We start from the raw sequence: 16,558 nt of genomic DNA, 5'->3' as shown, positions 1-16,558 counted from the left end.
AGATGCAGCACCTGTGAAGAGAGAAATTAAACCAATTTTGTTATTGACAACATTTTGTCATAATTGGAAGCTATCAGATATTATGGGCTTGAAATTGAACTTAATAGTGTCAGTTTATTTGAGGGCTGTACGTTATTTTAGGATTTGAAATATTGCCCATGACATGTAGAAACTTCTGATGCAAAGTGCATCACCTTGGCCTGGGTGTTTCACACATGCTGAAAGTACATATAACAAATTGATGGTGATGCCATTCAACGTGCAACACAGATTTCAAGTCAACACTATTGCTTTGGAACCCCACACTCTAGTTAATGCCTTCTCTGAACCTCAAAGTGCAGAAAATGCATGAGATGGTAGGAAGATCTCCTTATCAGTGCTTTATAAAATAATCATCAACAGAGTCCAGTTTTTGTTTTTTTTTCAGAGAACCTGGGCACCGCTAACCAGGACAGCATTTATCATTCATCCCGAATTGTCCTTGGAAGGTTGGTGCTGAGGTGTCTTTCCAAGCGTTTGAAGTCCATGTGGTGCCAGTACACCCTGTGCTGTTCGTTTGGAATTTGTAGGATATTGAAACAGTGACAGTGGCATATTTCCAATTAGAATATAGAACATAGAACTGTACAGCACAGGAATGAGCCCTTCGACCCATGGTGTCATGCCAAACATGACGCCAATTGAAACTAATCCCTTCTGCCTGCTTTTGGTCTATATCCCTCCATTCCTTGTATATTCATGTGCTTATCTAAAAGTCCTTTAAAGGTGCCTGTTGTATCTGCCTCCACCACCACTCCTGGCATTGCATTCCAGACTCCTACCACTCTCTGTGTAAAGAACGTGCCCCTCATGTCTCCTTTGAATTTTCCCCCTCTGACCGTAAATATATGTCCCCTAGTTTTAGACATTTCAACTCTGAGAAAAAAGATTCTGATCCTGTCTATGCATCTCATAATTTTATAGACTTCTATTAAGTCTCCCCTCAGCCTGAGCTGCTCAAGAGAAAACAATCTGAGTTTTTCAAGCCTCCCCTTATAATTCATAAGGCCTAATTCAGACAGCATCCTGGTAAACCTCTTCTGCAATGCCTCTAAAGCCTGAACATCCTTCCTGTAATGTGGCGACCAGAATTGAATGCAATACTCTAGAGGTAGCCTAACCAAAGTCTTATAAATCTGCAACATGACATCCTGACTTTTGATACTTAATTCCCCGACCAATAAAGGCAAGCATCCATATAGCAGGCTAGCGAGTGATATGGCAGGGAACTTCCAGGCAGGAATGACACAAAGAATGATAAGCTGTTCTAAGGGTAGAAGTCAAAGGACAGTGTGGAGAAGTGAAAATTAGAGTAACATGAAAGATGCCTCAATCTAGCTGGGCCTTCCTGCCTGGGCTTACACATTTCAATTATAATCATAACATCAATGTTACTTGTCTGCACATTAGCATCTGAAACAATGTTGAAGTTGGTTGGCTCACTGAGCTGGTTTGTTGTTCTGCAGGCGTTTTGTTACCATGCTTGGTAACATCCTCAGTGCAGCCTCTGATGAAGCAGAAGTTGCACTGAGGATGTTACCAAGCAAGGTAACAAAATGTCTGCAGAACAATAAACCAGCTCAGCGAGCCAACCAACCTCAACACCCACAACCCAAGCTAAAAATCTACTCCAAAGCCTTACACATCCTAAACAATGACCATGACATTGTCTGTTTAGCCTTAATGTAGAAATAGCCAGCATAAAATATACATTCAAACCGAATTTTGTGAATTAAATCATACCGTGTCTCATTAAAAAATCAATTAATTATATTTTTGAATTCATGTATGTCTGTCTTCCACACGTCTTTGCTTGCTGTTTGTTTTCATATATACGACTTGGCAGGACTTTACTGAAGTGAGCTTTTAAGATTTCTGCCCACAGTGTATGTAGTAGAAGTTGCTTAACAACAGCAGACTAGGAAAAACATATCTAAATGAAAGCATTTAAATCCAACATCCCCTCTTAATTTATCAAACATAAAGATTACATACATAATCATGTCCATTTTGAATTATCCAAGTTCTCAAATAAATACACTACTGTTATCATGCTTTAGTAGCATTCACATCAGTCTTTACAGATGCATTACACATATGGCCCTTAAATTTTGCTGGTTTTTAAATTGTACGTGTGTGTGTTATTTTTGTTGGCTTTTCATCTGGGTCATGATGGTTCCTCGGGGAATGTGGTTCCTGTGTCATTTGGTGTTGCTGTGGTAATCGTTGCTGTTCTATTTCTGTTGTTGAATTGTTGTGGGCCTTTTGGTATGATAGTTGATGTGTGATCTATGCGGGAGGTGCATACACCTGTTCATGACCAGCTGCCTGCAATTGAGGAACAGCTTCTCCAGTTGGATGTGCCTGCAACTGCAGCATTATGTCTGGTATATGATAATGTATTTCACTGAGTACAATTGAAATGACAACTCCTTCAGGCAGGTCTCAATTTATTACTTGGACTGGCATTTTTGAGATCATTGAAGCTTTGTTCTCTAACTTGTTTTCCATTGCTTAATTTTGGCAATAGTTTAGTAGTCCTGTCAAAATGAATTGACTTTCTATCATTTTAACTTGATTTTGTCACTTTCAACTGCTATTACTGCTGTCTTCTGTAGCTGTTTTGCTATTGGAAGTGTAGTTTGTGTGTGGTAAGACACTAAACCTGGACTACCAATGGTTTCTGTGTCTTCGTTAGGTGTGTTTCACTCGATGAGGACCACCTTGTGCTGGATTTGTATGATTTCTTTATGTACAAAGATTCCTTTCTTTCCTTTGGCAAGTTTTCATTGTTGTTTTAGACTTTCCATTTGACTGGGGAGATGATATGTAGTGCTGAGTTTTCCCAAGTTTTTATGAGGTAACTGAATCCTTCACTTTTGTGCTGAGGACCATTGCCGCTCCTGGAAATGTCGGGAATGCTACAGATTGGGCCGTCAATTTCTGCTTTCTGTCAGTAGCTGTGTTTTTTTACAACCCTGCAACAGTTCCTTCTGTGCCACTTCTAACAATATGATTCACTAATTCAACACAGCACTGTTAACAATGTTAATTCTGCTTTCTCCACACAGATGTAACCTGACCTGCTCTGTTTCTCCAGCAATTTCATTACTGTGCTCACTGTGAAATCTGTCGATGATATTCAACAAGTGCATGGCCTGGAATAAGTCCTGTGAACATTCATGCACATGCCGAAGATGGCACAGTCAGCTTGTATTCTGCACTTGCTTTTCTGTACTTGCTGTTTGTTATATTGAATAAGAGAGAGGGATTCATTCCAAGCTAGAACATAGAACATAGAACATTACAGTGCAGTACAGGCCCTTCGACCCTCGATGTTTCACCTATGAAACCAATCGGAAGCCCATCTAACCTACACTATTCTGTTATCATCCATATGTTTATCCAATGAGCATTTAAATGCCCTTAAAGTTGGCGAGTCTACTATTAAGGCAGGCAGGGTATTCTATTCCCTTACTACTCTCTGAGTAAAGAACCTACCTCTGACATCTGTCCTATATCTATCACCACTCATTTTAATGCTATGTCCCGTCATGCTTGCCATCACCATCCGAGGAAAAAGGCTCTCACTGTCCACCCTATCTAAACCTCTGATTTTCTTGTATGTCTCTATTAAGTCACTTCTTAACCTTCTTCTCTCTAATGAAAGCAGCCTCAAGTCCCTCAGCCTTTCCTCATAAGACCTTCCCTCCATACCAGGCAATATTCTGCTAAATCTCCTCTGCACCCTTTCCAATGCTTCCAAATCCTTCCTATAATGCGGCGATCAGAACTGTACGCAATACTCCAAGTGCGGCCACACCCGAGTTTTGTACAGCTACAACATGACCTCATGGCTCCGAAACTGAATTCCTCTACCAATAAAACCTAACACACCGTATGCCTTCTTAACAACCCTATCAACCTGGGTGGCAACTTTCAGGGGTCTATGCACATGGACACCGAGATCTCTCTGCTCATCCATACTACCAAGAACCTTACCATTAGCCCAGTACTCTATATTCCTATTACTCCTTCCCAAGTGAATCAACTCACACTTTTCCGCATTAAATTCCATTTGCCACCTCTCAGCCCAGCTCTGCAGCTTATCTATGTCCATCTGTAACCTGCAACATTCTTCCACACTATCCACAACTCCACCAACTTTAGTGTCATCCGCAAATTTACTCACCCATCCTTCTACGCCCTCATCCATGTCGTTTATAAAAATGACAAACAGCAGTGGCCCTAAAACCACTAGTAACTGAACTCCAGGATGAACATTTCCCATCAACCACCACCCTTTGTGTTCTTCCAGCTAGCCAATTTCTGATCCAAACCACTAAACCACCCTCAATCCCATGTCTCCTAGCCTATCATGGCCAACCTTATCGAATGTTTTACTGAAATCCATATACACCACATCAACCGCTTTACCCTCATCCACCTGTTTAGTCACCTTCTCAAAGAAATCAATAAGGTTTGTGAGGCAGGACCTACCATTCACAAAACCATTTTGACTATCCCTAATTAAATTATTCCTTTCTAGATGATTATAAATCCCACCTCTTATAATCCTTTCCAACACTTTACCCACAACTGAAGTAAGGTTCACTGGTCTGTAATTATCAGGGTTGTCCCTTTTCCCCTTCTTGAACAAGGGGACATTTGCTATCCTCCAGTCTTCTGGCACTATTCCTGTACACAATGACGACATAGAGATCAAAGCCAAAGGCTCTGCAATCTCCTCCCTAGCTTCCCAGAGAATCCTAGGATAGATCCCATCTGGTCCAGGGAACTTATCTATTTTCACATTTCCAGAATTGCTAACACCTCTTCCTTATGAACCTCAATCCTGTCTTGTCAAATAGCCTGTATCTTAGCATTCTCCTTGACAACATTGTCTTTTTCCTTTGTGAATACTAACGAAAAATATTCATTTAGCACCTCTCCTATCTCTTCAGACTCCACGCACAACTTCCTCTTACTGTCTTTGACTGGCCCTAATCTTACTCTAGTCATTCTTTTATTCCTGACATACCTGTAGAAATCCTTGGGTTTTTCCTTGATCCTACCTCCCAATGACTTCTCATGTCCCCTCCTGTCTCTTCTTAGCTTTCTACTTAGGCCCTTCCTCGCTAACTTGAAACTCTCAAGCGCCCTATCTGAGCCTTCACACCTCATTTTTACATAAGCATCCTTCTTCCTCTTGACAAGAGATTCCACTTCTTTAGTAAACTATGGTTCCCTTACTTGACCACTTCCTCCCTGCCTGACAGGTACATATTTATCAAGGGCACACAGCGGCTGTTCTTTGATCAAGCTTTACATTTCAATTGTCCAGCCCCTGCAGTTTCCTTCCCCATGCTATGCATCCTAAGTCTTAGCTAATCACCTCATAATTGCCTTTCCCCCAGCTATAACTCTTGCCCTGCTGTATATACCTATCCCTTTCCATTGTTAAAGTAAACGTAACTGAATTGTGGTCACTATCACCAAAGTCATCGCCTACCTCCAAATCTAACACCTGGCCTGGTTCATTGCCCAGTAACAAATTCAATATGGCCTCACCTCTTGTTGGCCTATCTACGTACTATGTCAGGAAACCCTCCTACACACATTGGACACAAACTAACTCATCTAAAGTACTCAAACTATAGCATTTCCAGTCAATATTTGGAAAGTTAAAGACCCCATAACAACTACTCTGTCACTTTTGTTCCTACCCAGAATCATCCTGGCTACCCTTTACTCTACATTTTTGGAACTTTTCGGAGGCCTATAGAAAATTCCCAACAGGTTGACCTCTCCTTTTCTGTTTCTAAACTCAGCCCAAAGTCCTAATCAAATGTCCTTTCTACCACTGTAATACTGTCCCTGACTAACAATGCCCACACCTCCACCTCTTTTACCACCTTCCCTGATCTTACTGAAACATCTAAACTCCAGAATATGCAACAAGCATTCCTGTCCCTGCTCTACCCATATCTCCGAAATGATGACAACATCGAAATCCCAGGTATCAATCCATGCTGCAAGTTTAACCACCTTATTCCAGATGCTCCTGGAGTTGAAGTAGACACACTTCAAACCATCTTCCTGTCTGCTGGTGCACTCCTGCGAACTTGAAACCTTATTCATGACCTCACTACTCACATCTACCTGTATACTGGTTCCCATCCCCCTGCTGAATTAGTTTCAACCCTGTTGAAGAGAATTAGCAAATCTCCTGCCCAGGATATTGGTACCCCTCTGGTTCAGGTGTAGACCATTCTTCTTGTAGAGGTCCCACCTACCCCAGAATGATCCCCAATTATCAAGGCATCTGAAACCTTCCATCCTGCACCATCCCTGTAGCCATGTGTTCAACTGCTCTCTCTCCCTATTCCTTGCCTCACTAGCACGTGGCACGGGTAGCAAACCAGAAATAACAACTCTGTTTGTACTAGCGCTAAGCTAGAAGTGAGTTGTTGGACTTCATCTCAGACTGGGATCACAAATATTGCCAGGAATGAACACAAGCCTCCAGAACCAGCCATCAATCAAGAGGTCCCCAATGGGCAGGAGGACATGAGGCTCATTGCTTTCTTTTCTGTCCTTTTCCATTTTTTAAAATTACTTAAGTGGTGTCCATATTTCCATTTTTTTTCCTTTCTTTTCTTATTACTTGATAAATGTTCATACTTAAGCAAATCACCGCTGTTGAGTCTCCTCTTGACTACATTTAACTGAATCTAAAAGAACTACTTCGATACACTCTGTAATCCAAGACATTTTTGGTGATGAGAATGAGATTCAGGAAAATGTTTAAGAGAAGGGGAAAAGCAAACTGATGCTCCGGAGATTTCCGTATTCCACAGCGGGATGCGGCAGACTCTTGATTCGGTTCTTTAGCTGACATGTTAGCACAATTATGATCCCGAAAACATGGGGGACAGTTATAACTAGAAAAAGAGAGAAGCAGGGGCCTGCTGCGAGTGCACTGAACCTCGTAGAAGTGTTAACTTTGAGGTCTGAACACAGCAGACCAGGGAGAATCAGAGGAGCAGGAAAGCTGACATTTCGGGTCTGGGACCTTCTTCAGAAATGGGGGAAAGGTAGGGGGCTCTGAAACAAATAGAGCGATGGGGAGGCAATGGTAGAAGGTGCATAGAGGAGCAGATAGGTGGAGAGCAGACAGGTCAAGGAGGTGGGATGAAGCCAGTAAAGGTGACTGTAAGTAGTGAGTTGGGATGGGAATTAGCCAGTGGGGAAGTAGGGGTGGGTAGGTGGGAGGGAAGAAGGACAGGTCGAGGAGGCAGGGATGAGGCTAGTAGGTAGGAAGCGGGGGTGGGGGTTGGTCAGTGAGGTGGTAGGAGTGGATTGGTGGGAGAAAGGACAGATAGGTCAAAGGGGCGGGGACGAGATGGGCTAGTCTTAGGATGAAGTCGGGGGCGGGGAGATTTTGAAGCTTGTAAAGTCCACATTGAGATCATTGGGCTTCAGGGTTCCCAAGCGAAATATGAGGTGCTGTTCCTCCAGTCTTCGGCAGGCATCGTTGTGGCTCTGGAGGAGGCAGAGGGCGGATATGTTGTCCAAGGAGTGGTAGGGGGAGTTGAACTGGTTCGCAACTGGGAGGTGTTGTCTTTTGTCACGAACTGAGCATTCAGAAATGGGGTAGGGGATGGGGGCTCTGAAATAAATAGGGAGAGGAGGAGGTGATGGTAGAAGGTTGATAGAGGGGCAGACAGGTGGAGAGAAGATGGACAGGTCAAGGGGGTGGTGTTGAAGCCAGTACAGGTGAGTGTGGGTAGGGAGTTGGGATGGGGGTTGTTCATTGAGGAGGGAGGGATGGGTAGGTGGGAAGGAAGATGAGTGACATGTCTTTGGATGGCTCGTCCATCTTAGGCCTCCTCCAGTGCCACAACAATGTCACCCGTAGACTGGGGGTCAGAACCTCATATTCCGCTTGGGAAACCTGCAGCCCAATGGTCTCAATGTGGACTTTACAAGCTTCAAAATCTCCCTACCCCCAACATCATCCCAAAACCAGCCCATCTCATCCCTGCCTCCTTGACCTGCCTGTCTTTTCTCTCACCGATTCGCTCCTCCCACATCACTGACCAACCCCCATCCCTCACTTATAACCTACTAGCCTCATCCCCGCTTCCTTGACCTGTCTGTCTTCCCTCCCACCTGCCTGCCCCTCCCTCCTCACTTACCAACCCCCATCCCAATTCCCTACCTACACTGACCTTTACTGGCTTCATCCCTGCCTCCTTTACCTGTCTGTCTTCTCTCCACCTATCTGCTCCTCTATCCACCTTCTACCATTCGCCTCCCGCCTCTCTCAATTTATTTCAGAGCCCCGTTCCCATCCCCCATTTCTGAAGAGGGGTCTAGACCCGAAATGTCAGCTTTCCTGCTCCTCTGATGCTGCCTGGGCTGTTGCGTACATCCAGCTCCACACCTTGTTGGTTACTAAATGTCGTCTTGTATAGTTTATGTGTTTTTGTTACCTGGGGCTCAAGATTTGGGGATACTTTGAAGTTAGTTTGTATTTTGGGAATGTATGGTGATTTGAAAGTGTGCTGTGTGCCTAGATGTACCTATATTAATGTGGAACATGTATGGTTAATGTAATGCCCTTTTAAAAAACCATCAGAGGTTATGTAAAGCAAAAACCTTTGAGAGAATACTAATGGAAAATTTTGGTTCATCAAGCTTGGTAAAAATCTACTTTTTGGAATTGGCTCTATTTTGTGTTTGGACTGAGGAAATTTAAATCCCAGAAATAACCATGTTGGGAATTTCATTGTCTGGCCAGTGACCTTCTAAGCACTGTTTTAACATGCATGAATCTTTAATTCCAGATGATAAGATTTTCTCAGTGTAAGTGTACTTTGGTGTGAAAGTATGCAAGCAATAGGAAATTTGGAATCTTGGAAATGCAATTAATTCTCTTTGGACAAAATTCGAATTGTACATTCTAAAATCTGAGATAACTGACAGAAGAATTTAGAGGAGGAGAAGAGACAGATGATGTAATTGTGTGCAAGGGTTTAAATTCCATCCCCTCTGTTAAATCCACATTACTAATTAACCCATTCTGCTTGACGTGGAATGGATGGAAGGTGCTTGTTTCTTTTATTTTAGAAACTGGAGACACTTGATGCTGACCCTGTTTGCAGACATTCACCGTCACAACACAATGATAGATGGAGCACCCTCAATGCAACAGCTATTCATCAATGACACATTTCAGTGTTGGGGAAGTACTGTTGAAATATTAATTGAAGTGAGCATCAGGAATCTCAAAACCACTGAGCTGAGTGCACTTAAATGTATCATGACAAAACTATATTAAGACTCACATGCCTGGTCTTCTAAAATGCCTAAATAGAACAGTGAAAATCTAAAGGGATTCTACGAAATGATAAAGTGCACGCACATAGTCTCAGTCGTTTCAATGCCCGATAATGGCTAGTGACTTTAATAGAGTAAACAAAATATTGAATTTAGACAAATTTGCGTTGAGATATATCAAATATCTGGAATGAGTTACCAAGTACTTAAAAAAAAACCGTGAGCCATCTTAGAGGAAGAACAAATAAAGTATGTTTTGCCTGAAACAAACTGAAATGTTTAACTTCTGTTTTAATGTATCGTAGCATTATGGTTCATGGACCACAGATCTTGACAGGCCTCTGGAATTAGATAGGTGGTAAAAGTTAATTTGATGAGATGAAGTAAGTAAGAGTCGTGACTGGTGGCAGAAGACAAAAAAAAAGAATAATGGGTTGAAATAACAATTGAGGTTAAGATGTATTTGAGTGAAAAGGAAGTTTAGATGAGTATACCAAACTGATAGCTCTCTCTTTGTGATGTTTGTGTCCTTTCCTTCTAAGAAAGATTGAATTGGTGACCAAGCCACTACCCTAAGCATCTGGACCACATGTGGAGAGATAAGTAAAACCTCGTAGATCATTTGATAACATTATGTGGGAGCCAAGAAAGCATGACATGGTCTTGGGACACCGATGTCAGTGTGCACAAGTGAATGTTACCCTGGACGTAACTAACATGATGGAATACACAGTTAAAAAAACATAAACTGAAGAACGGGTCTTAGACATGTGCACCTACTTGACCAAAGGATTAGTGGCTTCTGACAGAACAAAAGCATAGTTTAAACGAAAAGACGCTGCCACATTATCCATTGAGAAACTGACTTTAAGACAATGAAACTAGTTCTAGTGAAAGGAATGTAAACAGAATTACAATCAAAATAAATAGTGTGATTGGCTACTATGTCAAACGTAATAGAAATGAAAGAATATGGACTCTAGGACAAGAAATAGTGGACTGAGTGAAGGGCCCATTGGATGGCAAACAGATACCCTGTCCTGAGCATTCATATGATGCATGTACTCCAGTGTTTAAACCAGTAGGTAGCATTGTAATGTGTTAGGACAGTTAGTGTATGCGAAAGTAGGCTGGTCTAAGATTCAGGTGGTGTAGGAGTCTGTGGTAATCCTGGGAAAAATAAAGGACAGGAAGCATAAGCTGAAGGCAAAGCCTAATGAATGTTAAAGCTGTATTGTTTGACACCATGTATATTGTCACTCAAAGTGGGTTATTGTATAAGGAGGTAGTTACCACTCAAAGATACAAGCAGTCATAAAATTGGTAAATTAGGGAACCATATTGAAGAAGTAACCTCACGACAGATACAGATGAAGAGAGCTGGAGAAATTCTGACCCTATGTATGATATTATTTTACTGTTTTTGGTTGAGGTGATCTGTGGATAGGGAACTGGAAGGTAGAAGAAAACACAAATTAGGGAACCTGAATCTGAAATATACTGAATTTTAGAACACATTATTTAAATATTAAATATATTAACTGAAAAATATGTAGACAATATTCTGGTCACCTCAGTCAGGTGGCATTATCGGAAATGAGAGAAACAGTTACTGTTAAAGGTTTAAATCAAGTCTTAGGTCTATTTAACTACTGCAGGAACTTTGTAAAAAATTACAACGCAATAACAGGACCATTGCATAACTTTACAAAAGTGGGGTCGGCTAGCTCAGAGAAAATTCAAAGGGGACTTGAGCAAGAGATAGCCTTTATTGTAATTGAATCCTCCGTACAGCACTAGGACTCCATGACCTGAAAAAAGCCGTTTCATCTCATTTGCAGTGAATGCAGTGGAAATCAGTCTGTAGTATTGTTACACAGTCACGGAGACAAGCTCTAGCCTGTGGGATGCTACTCAGGCAAAATGGATCCAGTCATGATGGGACTACAGTCACGTGCTCGAGGCATCCAATGTGCTGCCTGGGCACTAATTCCATCCTTCCTCTTGACACAAATGGGCACGGTCTTATTACACTCACACTTAGCATAGTCCAGCTACCAGAGCTGGTAACTTGAGAGGTGTTACAGTCAGCAAGCTAAATGGGAAGCCACGCTGTTGCTGGGAGACTAGCATGTGCAAGTGGTTAAAAACAATAGAAAGAAGCCAGCAAGTTATGTGAATCAGGAAGGAGAGACACATGATTGTATCCCCCTCGTGGAGCAGAAAGTAAAGAGACAGAGTCAGGTTAAGGAAGAGATATTAGAGGGGTCAGATGTGAAATGCATGTTTGTAGATTGGGCGCAGAAGTATTAAGATGGTAATGCCTGGATGGGGTAGGCCGCAGTTAGTTTGAAAGGGAAATGTTTGGCAGGAGAGTGGATGGAAGGATGTTACTCCACCCAGGTGCTGAACTGGAAGCATTTCTGGCAGCCCCCCAGCTAGGAAAAGGACAAAGAGATAACATCTACACTGACAGTAAAAATGCCTTTCTTGTAGTCCATGACTACATGATGGCATGGGTAAGACGAGGCTACATTATCTCAAGTGGTAGTACAATTCAACATGAGATCCTTACCACATACCTAGTGGCAGCAGTAATTAAAATTAAAGCACACAGAAAGATCCAAATGCCAGAACTGATAGGAATCAGCTAACAACCAGCAAGTCTAGCATGCTTTGTCTCTTCTCTCTCCCTCTTGTAGGTTTTAAGGGTGCAAGCAGGAACAGGATCATAAACACCAGAATGGGAGCTGGAATAGGTTAAGGTCACACATAAATATATGTGACACAGTTGCGTGGCAACTGCAATTAAAGATATTACTGCTGTTAGCATGGGTATGAAAACACTAATCTTCTGTGGACTTCTCTCAATTTTCATCCCATCAGAGGCAAACAGGCACGTGGCACGACTTTCTGGATCCACCATGGCCTTGACCATACTTCAAGGGTGGGATATTTTTAAGGGTTGGTCCCTAAAGGCCACTGCAATCATTAATTTGATGATATGTCCAACTGTTACATTATTTATATTGTTGATGGTTATTTTCTTGTAGTTTTAATCTTCTGGTATAGGTTACATGCTCTTATTATATGTTCTTCCAAGGCTGTCACTGATTTGCATCTGCATTTACCATTGTAATGAGCACTGTCAAATATCATCTGGATGTATTGAATAGGATGAGCTGAAAGGCTAAAATTGTTGACGATATTCGACAGCTGCATAATCTTGAATAAGTCCTGTGAACATTCCCGTTTGTGCTAAAGATGGCAAAATCACCTTGTTTTCTGTATTTGATTTTCTGTGCTTGCTGTTTGTTACGCTGTACAAGAGACAGAGTTTCGTACTGAGTTGTTGGATTTCACCTTGGACTGGAATCTCAAATGGTGCCAGGAATGAGCATAAGCCTCTACAATGGGCAGGAGGGAGTGAGGCTCATTGCTTCCTTTTCATTCTTTCTTCATTTTTGTATAACTTAATAGATGTTCAGACTTCAGTCTTTTCTCCCTCTTTTTTCTGATATATTTTACAAATACTTTATAAATGTTCGCACTAAAGCAAACTGCAGTTGTCAAGTCATCTTCTAAGTGCATTTAACTGAATCGAAAAAAATTGCTTGGATACACTCTGTGATCCAAGAAATTCATTCACTACAGTTAAAATATAATAAAAGAAAGAAGAAATCAGAATAACAACTCTATTGGACAACTTAACAGAATAATGGATTATTTAACTGTTAAACAGTAGAGGTTCAAATACAGTGACATGCTGTAAACACAAAATCAAATTCAGAAAAAACAAGTTGTCTTGAATGCAACTCCAGTAGCAGGAAGAGAAGCCTTAGCTTTAAGATGTAACCAAGAGAAAGAAAAACAGCTTCCACTTTTTTAAGCCCATAACAGCAATTGCTACTGAAAATGAAACATCTTGGTTCTCTGAGATAATAAAATGTGAGGCTGGATGAACACAGCAGGCCAAGCAGCATCTCAGGAGCACAAAAGCTGACGTTTCGGGCCTGGACCCTTCATCAGAGAGGGGGATGGGGGGAGGGAACTGGAATAAATAGGGAGAGAGGGGGAGGCGGACCGAAGATGGAGAGTAAAGAAGATAGGTGGAGAGGGTGTAGGTGGGGAGGTAGGGAGGGGATAGGTCAGTCCAGGGAAGACGGACAGGTCAAGGAGGTGGGATGAGGTTAGTAGGTAGCTGGGGGTGCGGCTTGGGGTGGGAGGAAGGGATGGGTGAGAGGAAGAACCGGTTAGGGAGGCAGAGACAGGTTGGACTGGTTTTGGGATGCAGTGGGTGGGGGGGAAGGGCTGGGCTGGTTGTGTGGTGCAGTGAGGGGAGGGGATGAACTGGGCTGGTTTAGGGATGCAGTAGGGGAAGGGGAGATTTTGAAACTGGTGAAGTTCACATTGATACCATATGGCTGCAGGGTTCCCAGGCGGAATATGAGTTGCTGTTCCTGCAACCTTCGGGTGGCATCATTGTGGCACTGCAGGAGGCCCATGATGGACATGTCATCAAGAGAATGGGAGGGGGAGTGGAAATGGTTTGCGACTGGGAGGTGCAGTTGTTTGTTGCGAACTGAGCGGAGGTGTTCTGCAAAGCGGTCCCCAAGCCTCCGCTTGGTTTCCCCAATGTAGAGAAAGCCGCACCGGGTACAGTGGATGCAGTATATCACATTGGCAGATGTGCAGGTGAACCTCTGCTTAATTTGGAATGTCATCTTGGGGCCTGGGATGGGGGTGAGGGAGGAGGTGTGGGGACAAGTGTAGCATTTCCTGCGGTTGCAGGGGAAGGTGCCGGGTGTGGTGGGGTTGGAGGGCAGTGTGGAGCGAACAAGGGAGTCACGGAGAGAGTGGTCTCTCCGGAAAGCAGACAGGGGTGGGGATGGAAAAATGTCTTGGGTGGTGGGGTCGGATTGTAAGTGGCGGAAGTGTCGGAGGATAATGCGTTGTATCCAGAGGTTGGTAGGGTGGTGTGTGAGAACGAGGGGGATCCTCTTGGGGCGGTTGTGGCGGGGGCGGGGTGTGAGGGATGTGTCGCGGGAAATGCGGGAGACGCGGTCAAGGGCGTTCTCAATCACCGTGGGGGGGAAGTTGCGGTCCTTAAAGAACTTGGACATCTGGGATGTGCGGGAGTGGAATGTCTTATCGTGGGAGCAGATGCGGCGGAGGCGGAGGAATTGGGAATAGGGGATGGAATTTTTGCAGGAGGGTGGGTGGGAGGAGGTGTATTCTAGGTAGCTGTGGGAGTCGGTGGGCTTGAAATGGACATCAGTTACAAGCTGGTTGCCTGAGATGTAAACACCTTCCACCCCAACCTTCAGTTCACCTGGGCCATCTCCAGCACATCCCTCACCTTCCTGGACCTCTCAGTCTCCATCTCAGGCAACCAGCTTGTAACTGATGTCCATTTCAAGCCCACCGACTCCCACAGCTACCTAGAATACACCTCCTCCCACCCACCCTCCTGCAAAAATTCCATCCCCTATTCCCAATTCCTCCGCCTCCGCCGCATCTGCTCCCACGATAAGACATTCCACTCCCGCACATCCCAGATGTCCAAGTTCTTTAAGGACCGCAACTTCCCCCCCACGGTGATTGAGAACGCCCTTGACCGCGTCTCCCGCATTTCCCGCGACACATCCCTCACACCCCGCCCCCGCCACAACCGCCCCAAGAGGATCCCCCTCGTTCTCACACACCACCCTACCAACCTCCAGATACAACGCATTATCCTCCGACACTTCCGCCACTTACAATCCGACCCCACCACCCAAGACATTTTTCCATCCCCACCCCTGTCTGCTTTCCGGAGAGACCACTCTCTCCGTGACTCCCTTGTTCGCTCCACACTGCCCTCCAACCCCACCACACCCGGCACCTTCCCCTGCAACCGCAGGAAATGCTACACTTGTCCCCACACCTCCTCCCTCACCCCCATCCCAGGCCCCAAGATGACATTCCACATTAAGCAGAGGTTCACCTGCACATCTGCCAATGTGATATACTGCATCCACTGTACCCGGTGCGGCTTTCTCTACATTGGGGAAACCAAGCGGAGGCTTGGGGACCGCTTTGCAGAACACCTCCGCTCAGTTCGCAACAAACAACTGCACCTCCCAGTCGCAAACCATTTCCACTCCCCCTCCCATTCTCTTGATGACATGTCCATCATGGGCCTCCTGCACTGCCACAATGATGCCACCCGAAGGTTGCAGGAACAGCAACTCATATTCCGCCTGGGAACCCTGCAGCCATATGGTATCAATGTGGACTTCACCAGTTTCAAAATCTCCCCTTCCCCTACTGCATCCCTAAACCAGCCCAGTTCATCCCCTCCCCCCACTGCACCACACAACCAGCCCAGCCCTTCCCCCCCACCCACTGCATCCCAAAACCAGTCCAACCTGTCTCTGCCTCCCTAACCGGTTCTTCCTCTCACCCATCCCTTCCTCCCACCCCAAGCCGCACCCCCAGCTACCTACTAACCTCATCCCACCTCCTTGACCTGTCCGTCTTCCCTGGACTGACCTATCCCCTCCCTACCTCCCCACCTACACCCTCTCCACCTATCTTCTTTACTCTCCATCTTCGGTCCGCCTCCCCCTCTCTCCCTATTTATTCCAGTTCCCTCCCCCCATCCCCCTCTCTGATGAAGGGTCCAGGCCCGAAACGTCAGCTTTTGTGCTCCTGAGATGCTGCTTGGCCTGCTGTGTTCATCCAGCCTCACATTTTATTATCTTGGAATCTCCAGCATCTGCAGTTCCCATTATCTTTGGTTCTCTGAGAGTTTGGCCACACCAATTCAGGCTGCTTCTATTGTTCCTACTTTAAAACAAACACACCAAGGCTTCAAAAGCGACTCAGCACTCTGTCTTAAAACCTCTCATTTTAAAAAAAGGACAAAATACACCTCTTAAAGGCATAGTGTCAACACATTGCAATGAATGTGGTTTGTACTGTTGGCACACAGAAATAATCGCAAATAGCAGGTAGCACAAACATGGCCTGCCGACTGCAATAATATTGACCAAGCACAGGGCAATTGTACATCATCCTATCCAAGTTCATTTTTTAAGGAACTGTTCATGGTCGTTGTCAATCAAGTTTTAAGCAAAAGTGTGAAATTAAAGAAGGGTGGCGGCTGGCCTCGCAGATGTAGAAATGATAA

Source organism: Stegostoma tigrinum, chromosome 24, assembly GCF_030684315.1.
Source record: "Stegostoma tigrinum isolate sSteTig4 chromosome 24, sSteTig4.hap1, whole genome shotgun sequence".
NCBI classification, from domain to species: domain Eukaryota; kingdom Metazoa; phylum Chordata; class Chondrichthyes; order Orectolobiformes; family Stegostomatidae; genus Stegostoma; species Stegostoma tigrinum.
This window is presented reverse-complemented; position numbering follows the sequence as displayed.